General features: G+C 37.6%; 1 protein-coding gene across 1 annotated transcript in view; it reads left to right on the top strand.

Moving 5' to 3' along the window:
* Positions 1–1023: 1023 nt before the first annotated feature.
* The window catches only part of tmem91 (transmembrane protein 91), a 34791-nt gene continuing 21863 nt past the window's right edge, over positions 1024–13951 (top strand). Inside the window, exon 1 of the mRNA XM_067389439.1 lies at positions 1024–1515. The gene's annotated coding sequence lies outside the window, so the exon portion shown is untranslated. The remainder of the gene's footprint in view (positions 1516–13951) is intronic.

Here is a 13951-nt window from a genome sequence, read left to right as displayed (position 1 = left end):
GAAGAGGGCGTGGGTGGGCTCATTCAAAGCTCCTGGTACATAATCAAATTCATGAATATTACACCATTTTAACGTTATTAAAAATACACACTGAGTTACTGAGACAATTTTGTCATAGAAGATCTGAGGTGAATTGTCCATGTTGCTTTCAGCTATAAAAAACACACATAATGGTATTCGAACTCACACTGGACGCTTATAACATTAAATAAAGCACATGAACAGTACATGAGATATCATTGCCATACTTTGTGTTGTTGTTCCAGCCATGAAGTCGCAGAAAAATAGAAAACGTTTCTAAAATAGGATCATCTCTTGTCGCCATCGTGGCTGGTTAGGACACGGTGTTACTGTTTTATGAGTTCTATGAATTCAGAAATACTTCTTGTCTCATACTGTGTTTTGCCTTATAAGTAGTATGTTATATTATATAATTTAAATAATACCATATAAAAAGAACCAGCTCATAAGAGTAATTTTAAATCAGACTACACTGGTCATGTTGTATGTTTGTATAATGTGCTGATTTTTTTTATTTTTTTTATTTTTTTCAGGACTCTTTGAATAGACAGTTCAAAGGAACAGCTTTCATTTGAAATATAATGCATCCTTGAGGCCCCTTTTTACAATCCAAACAATTTCTGATGGAGAGGACCACCCGGAATATAGTAGTAGATGTTTTCATGTTGAATTTAAACTTTCTTTGATCAGTTATTGTCTCTCTGTAGGATCTCTCAGTGACAGTCCACTCTGGCCATATTTTAAGTGAGAACAATGCTTCACAAGAAGCACAACAAGCACCCTCAGGCAAAAAGAGCAAGAAAGGTAGTGAGAAAGAGCAGGCTTGAGTCATACTGATGTGTTTACAGTAGCAGCAATACACACAAACACGCCACCAAACACCGTCAGGCTCTAGGACCCTGTGCTCTACCGAGAAGAGCCAAGGAGAGAGGGGGAAATGTGGGGGGGTGGATTGGAGCGCAAAAAGACAGTGGAGGAGGGAAAGAGAGATGTGGAGAGAAAAGAGGAGAGGAAGATGCAAAGAGCCGCTTCGCTGCTGTAGTTTGGAAGTCTCGCCAGGGGGACTTAGAAGAGCATTGGTGGTATAAATACCCAGCATAAACAGGATTAAAAGAGCAACTACTGACTCCATCAGAGAAGTGTGAAGTGAGAGAGACAGGCAGAGAGAGAATAAAGTGTAAGCATCAGCAGCGGTGTGTACTGCAGTGTGTCTCTACACACTACAACGCTCAACTTGGGAGACAACAACTGTCACTTCTCAACCAGCTTCAAGTGAACTCTTTTACTCTAACACCATCCCGTCTCTCTCTCTCTCTCCATCCATCAGACACGCTTGTACACACAAATGGAGAATATATCTTGGTGCTAAAGTATTGCTGAAGTTCAATCTGGGCCGCTGGATTCATCTGTGTGAGTTCAGCAGCACTGTGGGACACTGGACACACACACACACTTCACGGACACCAGCGCAGAGTTCAGCATCAAATGAAAGAGGTAGGTTTTGCTCATCTTTTGTGATTAAAATGCATTTTAATCAGTATTGTTCAGTATATTCATACCATATTGTTTCTCTATGGGCAGTTTGGGTGTGTGTTGTCTGTATTTCTCTTTTGAAATATATTGCATGTCACATCTTGGATGAACTGATGTGTGGTACGTTTCATCAATTTTGCTGCGCTGTTATTCAGACCTTTTGCTGCCCCCCAAAAATTCAAGCACAAATTATGGAGCCAAACTCTTGCATGGCGTGTGATGATATTCCTGGCAATCATCTTAACACACACAAGCTTTGCCCTTATTATTGTGTCACAGACTTCACTGATACGAGAACTATATTGCTCAGCAGTACACGGGCTGGTTTGGCCAAGGACGCACTTTCAGCTATTGTTAAGGAGAACTGCTGCGGTTCCCATTAGAGAGAGACATTTCTATTGTTAGTCACTGTATCTGCAGTCCTCTGTAGTGATTCATGTAGTAGATGCCCCCAAGAGATTGTAGGAATTAATTAATTCTCATGTTTAGATGTGCATTAAGACAATTACTCAAAGTAAAATATATTTCATATTTAAAGGGGACATATAATGCCCCTTTTCACAAGATGTAATATAAGTCTCCCAGAAGTTTCAGCTCAAAATACCCCACGTATCATTTATTATAGCTTGTCAAATTTGCCCCTATTTGGGTGTGAGCAAAAACACACTTTTTTTTGTGTGTCTCTTTAAATGCAAATAAGCTGCTTCTCCTGGCCCCTTTCCAGAAAAGGGCGGAGCTTTAACAGCTCGTGCTTCGATTGTGCAACAACAACAAAGCTGGAGAATCTCACGCAGCTAAAATGAGGATTGTCAGTAACGGTGTTCAGCCTTACATTGTTCAAACCGGAGTTGACACTGATGGAGAGACTCAGGAAGAAGTTACAACTTTTAGACGTTTCTGAATGGTTAGTGGATAAATTTATGTAGTTGCTGTGGAGTTGATTCAACTCATCCACTAGCATGTGCCGTCATGTTAATCTTTTGTGCAAATCCAGCGTTTAATTAACCCTCGTTTGTGAAGCAGTCCGACATAAAATGACGGCATGATAACAACACTCTACTACAACAACTCTTCCTCTTCTCTAAAGCAGCCCAACATGGCCTCACCTCCTTGGTTGCATGTTCTCAGGGACGGGGTTTATGTAAATTTTAGGGTTAGTGATGTCACTAACCTGGGAAGAAGCTCGTTGTACGAATTCTTTAAAAGAAAATATCTCCCTTTGCATTGAACTTTGAGCGTCGTAACTTTGCAGATGTTGTTTATGCTCAAACAGCAACATTACACACTAACTAAAGTTAAAAAAGTGAAATCATAATCAACCACCCCTTAAATAAAAAGCGACACCCTCTTTTCTCTTTACTCCCCTCGTGACACCCTTCACCCACACACAAATTATTAAATTCGGTCTCTACAAATCATACTTCCAGATTACAATAAAAAGGAGATTATTTCATGACATACGGTCTTGTGCATTATTATCCCTCAAAGTCTCTGTGGCTGTGCACCCCCCTCTTATGCACAAATCTCACTACTAATCTAAACTGTCCTGTAGAGACACACACACACGACAGCTCCTCTTGTTTATCAGCACTGTGCTGTCACATGCGGCGTGTTGCCATATTCCCCTGCCTTCTGCATGCTGGTGAGATAACCTTTTACTTAGCATGAGTAATAAACAATTAGCCGGTGATTATGTGCGACATGTGAGAGGAATTCTCATTTGATTAAATGTGTTCTCAGTGATGCAGAGCATCTCACAGACAGGTTGTCATATTTGTGTCTGCTGTTGGTATCATGAAGTGTTGTTTAGATTGTTATTATTGTTAAATTTTGCATGTACTGAATTGTTTGTCAGTGGGATGGGCATGCTTTATGAGTGTGTCTGTGTGCTCTGATCTCTGACTCAGATGTTGGAGGAGAAGGCCAGTAAGGGGTCAGGCCACTGAGAGCTCTTTCATTCTTTCCACTGGGTCTGTTTCACAACGCTCGCATAAGAGAAGCTGCTGCAGGCTCGTGTTGTGCTTTCACATCGTGTAACCAAACTGTGTCCTTATGCCGCAAACCAAGTGATTTCTAGATTACAGCTTTGAATATTTTCAACATTTAATAGTGACTGTGTGGTATAGTATTGTAATGGTACACTAGCAATGAATCCTAGTGAATTTGTTATTATAATATATAGTTTTTATTTCAATATTTTTTATTTTTATTTTAAGTTGCTATTGTATACGTTTGCATATGCCTGCCTCCAGATCAAGACATCGACGAACAGTTAAACATCATCGCACCATAGGCCAAAAGCAATTAGAATCCATTATAATCACTGACACTGTCTACACTGATACAGTATACAGATGTGTGTTCAGTTTCTGATGTACTCCACAAACTTGAGTTTGTCGGCAACAGGACAAAGTGAAAGAACGTTCGCTTTGACACGTCCAGTTTAAACAGCTTGTTTGCATCTCTGTACAGACTTCTGCAGGATCCCAGCTAGTGGATGATTTATTTTAATTGGCTCATGTTGGAGGACTGTATGTTTGTTTGGAGCATTTCTTATGTAAACGAGGCACAGTGTAATGGAGAGTTCACAAAGAAAAGTTTTTTTGTTGAAAGATGAAGCAGCAACTGAATTGGATCTGACAGCAGCTGCATCACAAACTTAAGTAAATGATTGTCTGCTTTGTCTGTAAATGATGGTTTTAGAGGGTCAAAATGAAGATTGAAAATAATAGTTTTTCTGCATTTTCTTGTTTTGTATAAGTCCCCCTGTTGTCAGTCATTTTATTCCTTAAATCTTTGATCACCAAAATGACATATTTAAACATTTTTTCCTTAAAATAGATTGAATGTAACTCTACACCCTACACTGTTGAACACAAAAGAAGATATTTTGAAGAATGTTGGTAACCAAACAGTTGATGGTAGCCATTGACTTCCGTAAATACTATGGAAGTCAATAATGAATGGTTTGGTTACCGATATTCTTCAAAATATCTTCTTTTGTGTTCAGAAGAAGAAAGAAACTCATACAGGTTTGGAACTTTAGGATGAATAAATCTTTTGGCCCATTTAATAGGTTTATAGTACATTTTCAACACAAAAATACAGTGTATTTTGCTGAGTTTAGCATACTGCGTTTAACAAACATAGGCTTAGCATTGAAACTCTACTTGCAGCTACACTTCTGCTGCCGGTGTTGCGCTGGTTACACTGGCAGCATGAGTGCTATAACCTGTTAATATGAGACTGAAATAAATGTGTCGCTTATACGAGCAGTGCGAAACAGGCCTATAAGCTAGATCTGAAATATGTTCCCCTACCACATCCAACTCGAGCGTCAGCAAAAAGCCTGGAGGCTTGTTTGGTCCCTTGTTTGCACCATAAGTCTTTTAATTTTAAAAAATGCCCTCTGGCAATATACAGCTGCTTGTGTAGTACAGTACACCTCAACTACTTTAGCACATAAAGATGGATGTGTCGTAAGAGCACAATACACCAGCAGTTCTGATTGATCGTATTTTGCTCCCTATGCGCAGCTATCATGTTTTGTAGTCATCTCAGTTAACAAGCACTGGCATGAGATGAGAAGACCCATCTCACACTAAATGAGAATGAAATGGAGGTCTGAACCAGTGGCGGTTTCTGAAGCCCTAGACAGCTGCCTCGCTGCCCAGTCAGTCAGTGATTAATCAGGTAACGTTTTTTGTATAAAGGTTACATTGAACTGGAACATCACATGCATTTTGGGAAGCAGTATGTGCCGACTATCTTCCCAAACTTATAATGAGAAGCTCTTATAAACTGGCTGTTGTCAACAAAAGAGAGGCTTTAAGGGCTCCCTGTGGTTTTCAGACAAAATGAAAGCTGTGTTTAACATTTGAAAATGAATTAAAGGTACAATTTGTGATATTTTTTTCCGCTAGAGGTCGCTAGAAGCCTATTCAAAACAAAGGCGTAGTTTGATGACGCCAAGTTTTAGAGCGGAAACTTGGGACATGTGGTCTCCATCTCAACGGACGGTGCAAAAGCATAGGGATTGGAGTCTGGAAGAACTCATGTTCGTGGATGCGATTATTAACGTTACTGTAGTATGAAGCAGAGCAGGACCGAGTGTTGTGGGAGCTGAACGAGGAGCTGAAGCGATTGATCAACACACGCCTCACGAGTAGCAGGACTTTTATTATGACACAGTCGCCGGCGCCACTTCCGCTTTTCCGGTCATGAGTTTACGGGAGCTGTCTTGTCGACAGAACCAGCGGCAGATGGTAAACAGTAATTATGTTCCATAAATAATTAACACAATCCACCATAAAACGTGCAAGAAGTAAATAAGGAACTGCTTGAAGCAAGCTAGTGGTTTGCTGGACGCTAGACTCTACTTCCGCATTTGTCCACGGCACTGTTGTCATGTGGTTTCTACGTCAGTAAAGGCGGTAACAAAGGTAACTGACGTCATTGACAGGCGACTGCACTGCCCTGTGTCACTGTTTAGAATGGGAATTTTCTCATGATTTACAAGTAGTTGAAAACATTAGAGATATTGTTAGTAATCAGCTGGACAAAATATATAACACTAGCTTAGTGGTTTTTGAATATTTTACTGCAAAAATTTTACATATTGTACCTTTAAGTTGTACTGTAAAATATTTTTTTTTCTTAAATACTTTTATATTTTAAAGGGAAATACTACTATAGTAATATTGCACCATAAAATAGAAAATTGAGTATTATAATAATAATAAAATATTAAACAAAATATGAAATTTAATTTAATTTTATATTGTGCAGCCCTATAAACAAGCACAGCAAATCTAAAGCTTTTTTTTAATTGCCATCGCAATATTTATTTACGGAAGCTTGTTTTTGCCATGAAATAAAAATAAAAAGGTAATTGTGACTTTATCTCTCAATTCTGACTTTTTTTCTCACAATTGAGTTTATATCTCACAATTCTGACATTTTTTTCTCACAATTGTGAGATATAAACACAATAGCAAATTATAAAGACTGAATTTCGTAATATAAAGTCAGAATTGCAACTTAGAAAGTCAGAATTGCATGATTTAAACTTGCAATTGTGAGGAAAAAAGTCAGAATTGTGAGATAAATACTTGCGATTGCAAGAAAAAAAAATAAAAAGTCAGAATTGTGTGTTAGTCAGAACTGAAAGATATAAAGTCACAATTCTGACTATAACACACAATACTGACTTTATATAATGTAATTCTGACTTTATAACTTGCAATTGCAAGATTAAATCTCGCAGTTCTGAGAAAAAAAGTAAAAATTGTGAGATAAATTGCAATTACCCGTTTTATTTTTGTATTTAATGCTGGAAACAAGCTTCCATATTTATCAGATAAACTGCAGCCCATGTAGAAAAGTTGAAAAATAGACATAAAAATAAACATTATAAAAGTATTTATTTTTTTAACCGCTCACTGAACATCATTTTTATCAATGTTTGTTCAATCAACCATAGAATTGCATGCCCATGTTTGTGAGATATCATAGGCAGTGAAGGATATCCTTCAACCGGCCTTATGAAGGCATCTCTGTCAACAGGATGTTATGCAAACATTGCATTCGGACATGCCTTGATGCCTTCCAACCTCCGGATACTGCCTGCGAAAGCAGCATTTTTCATCTTTTGGACAGCAACATGCACAACGATTTCAGACGCACAAACGGAAATCAAACCCAAACAAAAGAAATTCAGTGCAATTAGATGAAAGAAGACTTCCATTCTTTATTGTCACCAGTATAGATCTGTCAAGCCCTGGTGCCCTTTTCTGCACCCAAGTGGATGAACAAGAATAATGAGATGTCCCATTATAAACAGATTATAGATAATGAGAAAGAGTCAGACACAAAGACACAGAGTTCATTGCTCATAGACAAACATGTAAAGTCTCCAACACACACAGTGTGCTAAGGCTCAGTCACACCCCTACAGCGTCTGTATGTTCACTGTCTGTCTCTCTCTCTCAGGCACAGCTGGTGTGAGGCACAATGGGGCCTGAGGGATGAGAGAAATCACCCAGCTAAGATATGTGCAAATGGCTCCTCTGAAACACTGAGTGCTCTCCCCAACTCAAGGGTGAGAATGAGAGATAGAGAGTGTCGGGGGAGGGAAGCAGAAATGACAGGGAAAAGAATGGACTAAAAAGGTACTAGTAAAGGTGGTAACACTTTGGGCCCTATGATAACGATCTAAGCACATGGTCTGAAGTGCATGGCGCAGGTGCACTTAGGGCGTGTCCGAATCCACTTTTGCTAGTTTAACGATGGAAAAAATGTTCCAAAAGGGTTGTACCTCTTCTCTTAATGAGTCATGGGTGTGTTTTGGGTGTAATGTTCAATAAACCAATCAGAGTCTCATCTCCCATTCCCTTTAAAAGCCAGGTGCACTTGCGCCATGGTGGATTCCCTATTTACTAGGGCTGCACAATGATTAATCGCAATTAATCGTTTGCAAAAAAAAAAGTCTGTGTTTACGTAATAAATGTGTGTGTTCTGTGTATAATAATTATGTATATATAAATACACACACATACATTTTTATATTTATATATAAAATATTTATATTTATATATAATATACAACATATTTAAATATATATATATATATATATATATATATATATATTTATTTATTTATTTATACATACATATATTTCTTAAATTTATACATGTATGTGTGTGTATTTATATATACATAATTATTATACACAGAACACACACATTTATTACATAAACACAGACTTTTATTTTGCAAGCGATTGTTGCAACCTGGTCTCATAGGAGAGACGTACCAGTGGGCACGTTTTGGCGAGACACAAAATTACGTACCGACGAGTACGTCTCGCTGCAGTTTCCGACAGAAACGAACGCTAGAGGCCGGTAAAACGTCCATAAGCGCTTTTGCTCATTTTCACGCACGATTTCGACGATTGCCGAGGTCGGATTATGGATTCATAAAGACTCATTTTGGCGTTTCCTCGCGCTATATCATGTCACGACTTCAAAACGCATCCGACCATAGTGCCCGATTTGTAAACTAACGTACTTTGGACTTTCCAGCTCTACGCGTTTCGCTTTTTTAGGCTGTAACCAAGCTTGCTCGGTAGCTCGGCCGATACGGAGTTGGACTTACAGCGAGGAGTCGACTCCCCCTGCCTGGGTACGAATCCCGTGAAAGGCGACTGACGGCAAAAAAAAAAGATCTCAAAGACAGATCTAAACGAGCTGAAAAACGGTATAAGATCGCGGATACTTCTTACGTCATGTTTGCTTTTTGTTAACACTATCGGGTAGGTTTAGGCGTAGCGTCGGTGGGAAGCTATTTTAAAACGCAACTTGTCAAATCGAGAACCGCGGCGATTCGTCTAAAAAGCAACGTCATAAAAACGTACCGCATTCACCCTATTATCTGCTCCGGCAAAAAAAAAAAAAAAAATGTACTCACTGGTACGTATTTCGCGACTTGCGAAAACGTGCCCCCAGGTACGTTTTCGTCATGAGACCAGGTTGGATTAATCGTTGTGCAGCCCTACTATTTACGTGGGAAGAGTCAGTTTAAGTACATGTGTGTATTGCCACGAATGGTCAAATAATTAGCCAATTTCATTCGTCATTACTGCAAATAGATAATTCTGATACATGCAATCGCTATTCATTATGACATGTAGGCAGTTTTATCTTTATGCACACAATAAAACATTTTTACTTTGTAATCCTTTTAATTTTAATATTTTGCCGCTGCACATCCCTGTGTGTGTAACAAGCAGAGTTTATGTGCATTGTGGACCTGCCTATAGGTGCATATTACTAACGTGCCCTTTAAATAACAACAACAAAAAAATATCAAAAATGCGCAGTCATTTTCAGTTGCCTCAAAATAGCAACACGCCAACAATGCACCTGAACACACCTCGTTTTTAGACCAGCACGCCCATGGGCGAATAGATGGGCGCGAGTGCATTTGCTATTTAAATAACGTGGGCACTGGATGTGAAAATGATAACTGCGTCGGGCTGATACTAGCAAAAAACACTTGCGTCGCATTTGGCGTCACATTGCACCGGGTGTATGGTAGGGCCCTTTATTTTAATGGTGCCTTTTAAGCCCTATTCAGACAGGATTAGTTTTACGTGGGGAGGTGGAGTAAAATAATTTTACCTCAGGATGTCTGTAATATTAATTGGCCAATTCGCACGGGACAAGACATCTCAGCAAAACTAGCAGAAGTGGGAGGGGTAACACGATTTACACACCGCCGTCACCGCCCTATCGTCATGTGGGTATACGTTGCTTCCTGATACAATGTGCGAAAACACATATAATCTAAATATATAAACTTTAAATAACAGTTAGGTCCGATTTATTCATTAAATTCTCATTGGATTATGATGGTAATAGGCACTTAGCTAAAAATGAAATTAGTTTTGTGCCTCTGACAATTGCTTCTATTTTCTTTTTGCTCTGAATGTTATGTAGAAAATACTTGAGGTTTGCCACAGACTTCTGAAGCCGCGGCCGCGCAGAAAAAATAATTGCCGCGCAGAGAACAGACATGAAAATGATTGTAGTATTTTAAATGAGAAATAATTGCAGTGCTCTGGACAACCGCTATAGAGTTATTGTCGCTATAGAGTTGGAACCGGTGAATGCGGTTTACAGGTTCCATAGAAAGAGAACGATTGAGCGCGTGTGAGCTGGCTGGCCCTGAGCCAAATCAGTCGCGGTAAGAATACTGTAATGTTTGCGGACTAAATACCTCAATACGAGAGGCAACGCGAAACGAAAAGAAATGTGAAATAAACGTCATGTTTTAATGAAAAGTGGTGGAAATAACGGATGATGGGCACAGAATGCTAACAAAACTTGGAGACATTTACAATCACACACCCACCACAGGTGTAGCTTGCAAACTCAAAATACATCAGTGATATACCTCAGTTTAAATAGATTATTGTGTGTGGTGGTGGTGCTGTGGGTTTCAGGGATGTTTAGATAACTATAAATGAGTTAACGTTCACTTTTCTTAAAAATATTTAGCTATCAGATCTGTTTAAATGCTTCAGTTTGTTTTCACTATATAATATATTAAAACAAATGGAAGCATTTAAACTGATATAATACCGTATATCAGTTTAATTACTTAAATATTATATTTTATTATATTATAATGTAAGCCTAATAAAAAATTGATCTCACAAGGGGATTGTTTAGAGCTCCTTGCCACGAAAAATCTTAACCTCCCTAAAATCTGGGAAATTCATAAGCAATAAACATGTAATTTTATATTAATTGACTGTACAAAAACACATTATGGATGTCCCAAACCATCATTGTAACTGCTCATATTATATTATTGTAAAGAATTGAACTGTCCTGCAGGAGGACAGAAATTATTTTTTAATAAAATTTCTTGGTAAAGACTGGTACAGTTAATACAGCAACGTGAAAAATCTCAAGTAACCTAAAATGTGCTTAATTTAGTGACTGAACTGCTTGTTTTCAAATATATTATTTAATAAATCACTTAGTTACATCAAGGGTCGAATCAAATAGAAACGGCACATTAAAGTTTAATGTTACAGTTGCATGATAAAACCATTTTTTTTTTTTTTGGTGCGTTTACGTTCATTGTACAGGTCTGATATAAAGTATGTTTTTGCTCAGGTGGCCAAAATGTGCGCTCAACAGAGAAAAGTTTTGCTCAGTGAGAAAAACAATTAGAGGGAACATTGACCCTAACCCTAACCTAACAGTCTAATATAATCAACCAATACTCAATTGAGAGTTAGATGACATGTCAGTATAAAACTGATTCATGGTGCGGCCGTAGTACTTTTTATAACCCTGGATACAACAACAACAACAGTAAGCTAGACAGAAAGAGAAAGAAGGTAGAAACAATTGGACTTGAAAGATGACTGATAAATGAGCTCATTTCCAAACACGCACAGAATGCTGGGATGTAAAAACACCCCTCCCTCAGTGGAGCTGAATTCCTTTTTCCATTACAATGTCATTTAGGGAGGAATTATGTATTTTTCCATCCTGAGTATAATATGACATTGCTGGGCTCAATGAATTATTGTGCTGGAATTATCAAGCTCACTTATATAAGCAGAGACATACAGCACAGAAATGACGAATCAGACTTTAGCTCATTAATCTTCGGAAGTACATGTCAATATGTTTTCATTTAGACCTGCTTTAATTAACAAAACGCAGCTGTTCTCCATCATACTTTATTTCAGTCATGGAGGGTGAATAGTGAAGGGTGAGTGTGTACTGTATACTGCAGTGGGTCTGTGTGCTTGAGATTGCCTTTCCACTCAGAGCGCCTCTCTTGCGCTATCAGTGCAATATCTGTCGTCCATCAGCGTGTTCATTGGCACTTAGCTGCTTCCTCCTGCTGCCGTTTACAGAGTCTGGACTGTATCCTCTTTTGCTTTGTTTGTATGAAAGATTTAAAGACAGAAATACATTAAATATTAGCAAATATGTTTCCTCCTTAGCAGCGGGTTTCCTGTCTGAACTCAATCATGAGAAATACAATACAAATAATGAAAAATTATAAATGATGGTATTGATGGTAAAGACATTGAAATTTTTGTACAGCAAAGATGCATATATTTCAAATAAATGCTGTAATGAGAATTATTTCTTGATCAGCAAATCAGCATATTAGAATGATTTCTGAAGGATCATGTGACACTGAAGACTGGAGTAATGATGCTGAAAATTCAGCTTTGCGATCACAGGAATAAATTACATTTGAAAACATATTTTACATATATTTTTTAAATTGTAATAATATTTCACAATATGATGGCATTTTTGATCAAATAAATGCAGCTTTGGTATTGATAAGAGACTTTTGATCAGTAAAACAGATTTGAAATATGTATTGAAGCTATATCAAATAGTATATTGTTAATAAAGATAAATTAATCAACTTTAAAAATGATAAAGTCGCAGTGGAGACATCAAAACACAGCAACACTGGCTCAACCAATGGCGTGAGTTTGGGGCGGGATTATCAGTTTGCTTGACCAATAGGAGATTGGGGGGCATGGTCAAACCTGTTCAAACCTGTTTTTTTTTGTTGTTGTTGTTGTTGTTGTTGTTGTTTTGCTATTTTTCTTATTTTTTGACAATACTGGTGAAGAAATTACTTAAAACAGTTTAAAAGGTACTATAAAACATCTGTCCCTTTAAAAGAAAGCCCATTTATACTATTATTGGACACACATTACTATCTTATGATAATTTTTTTGGCTTTGGAATCACATTTATAAAAGGACCCTGAGATTGTCGGTTAAGCGGAAATAATGCTGAACCGGCTAAAGGAATCAAATAAAAGACCGAGGTCAGTACTAAACAATGCAAAAAGAAGTAGCCAACGTGTGCAAGAGTTATAGAAAAAGAAAACGGAGCAAAGGAGAGAGAAGTGGTTCTCGATAAAAGTGCTGGTGCTGATTTGCTGTGCTGTCCTTGTAGAGATCCGTCCAACTGACCGGGTGTTTTATGTGTGAGGCAGAAATCAGAAAGGGAGGCAGGCTTATAATGCAGCTGACAGCAGTCCTTTTATGGTGACTGGATGAGGTTGGGGGGTTAGCAATAAAGCTGAGTGCGTCTCCTCAGGAATCAAGCCGTCATAGCTTAAAGGGATAGTTCACCCAAATATTAAAATAATGCCATCATTTACTCTGATTTACTGATTGATTGTACTTGATTATATTGTACTGAGTAATATTAATTAACTATATGTACTTATTTTAGAGTTACGGTTAAGGTTTGGTATAGGGTTAGTTGTAATTATGTATAACTTACTGTTACTATAGGAAGTAGATAAGGTAACTGCGTCACCTTAAATTAAAGTGTTACCGATATTTTGAAGAATGTGTTGGTTTCTCTTTTCCATATAATGACAACAAATGGACACTGGAGATTTTAAGCTTCAAAAAGCTCCATAAAAACATCATAAAAGTAATGCATTTGAATATTGCACTATATTTTGTCTTCTGAAGGCATATGATAGAAAAAGATCTATTTAAAGGCTTTTTTTATGTGACTCAAAAGAATTATTTAATCAGGAATTAAACCTCATGTACACGTCCAGTCAAAAGTTTGGAATAATTAAGTTTTTGAAAGAAGTCTCTTATGCTCACCAAGGCTGCATTTATTTGATAGAAAATACAGTAAAAACACTAAAATTTTGAAATATTTTTACAATTTAAAATAACTGGTTTCTATTTAAATATATTGTAAAATGTAATTTATTTCTGTGATGAAAGCTGAATTTTCAGCATCTTTACTCCAGTCTTCAGTGTCACATGATCCTTCAGAAATCATTCTAATATGATGATTTGCTGCTCAAG

Source organism: Chanodichthys erythropterus, chromosome 7 (assembly GCF_024489055.1).
Source record: "Chanodichthys erythropterus isolate Z2021 chromosome 7, ASM2448905v1, whole genome shotgun sequence".
Taxonomy (NCBI): Eukaryota; Metazoa; Chordata; class Actinopteri; order Cypriniformes; family Xenocyprididae; genus Chanodichthys; species Chanodichthys erythropterus.
Note: the sequence above shows the minus strand (reverse complement) of the source record. Positions and strands in the feature narration are given on the sequence as shown.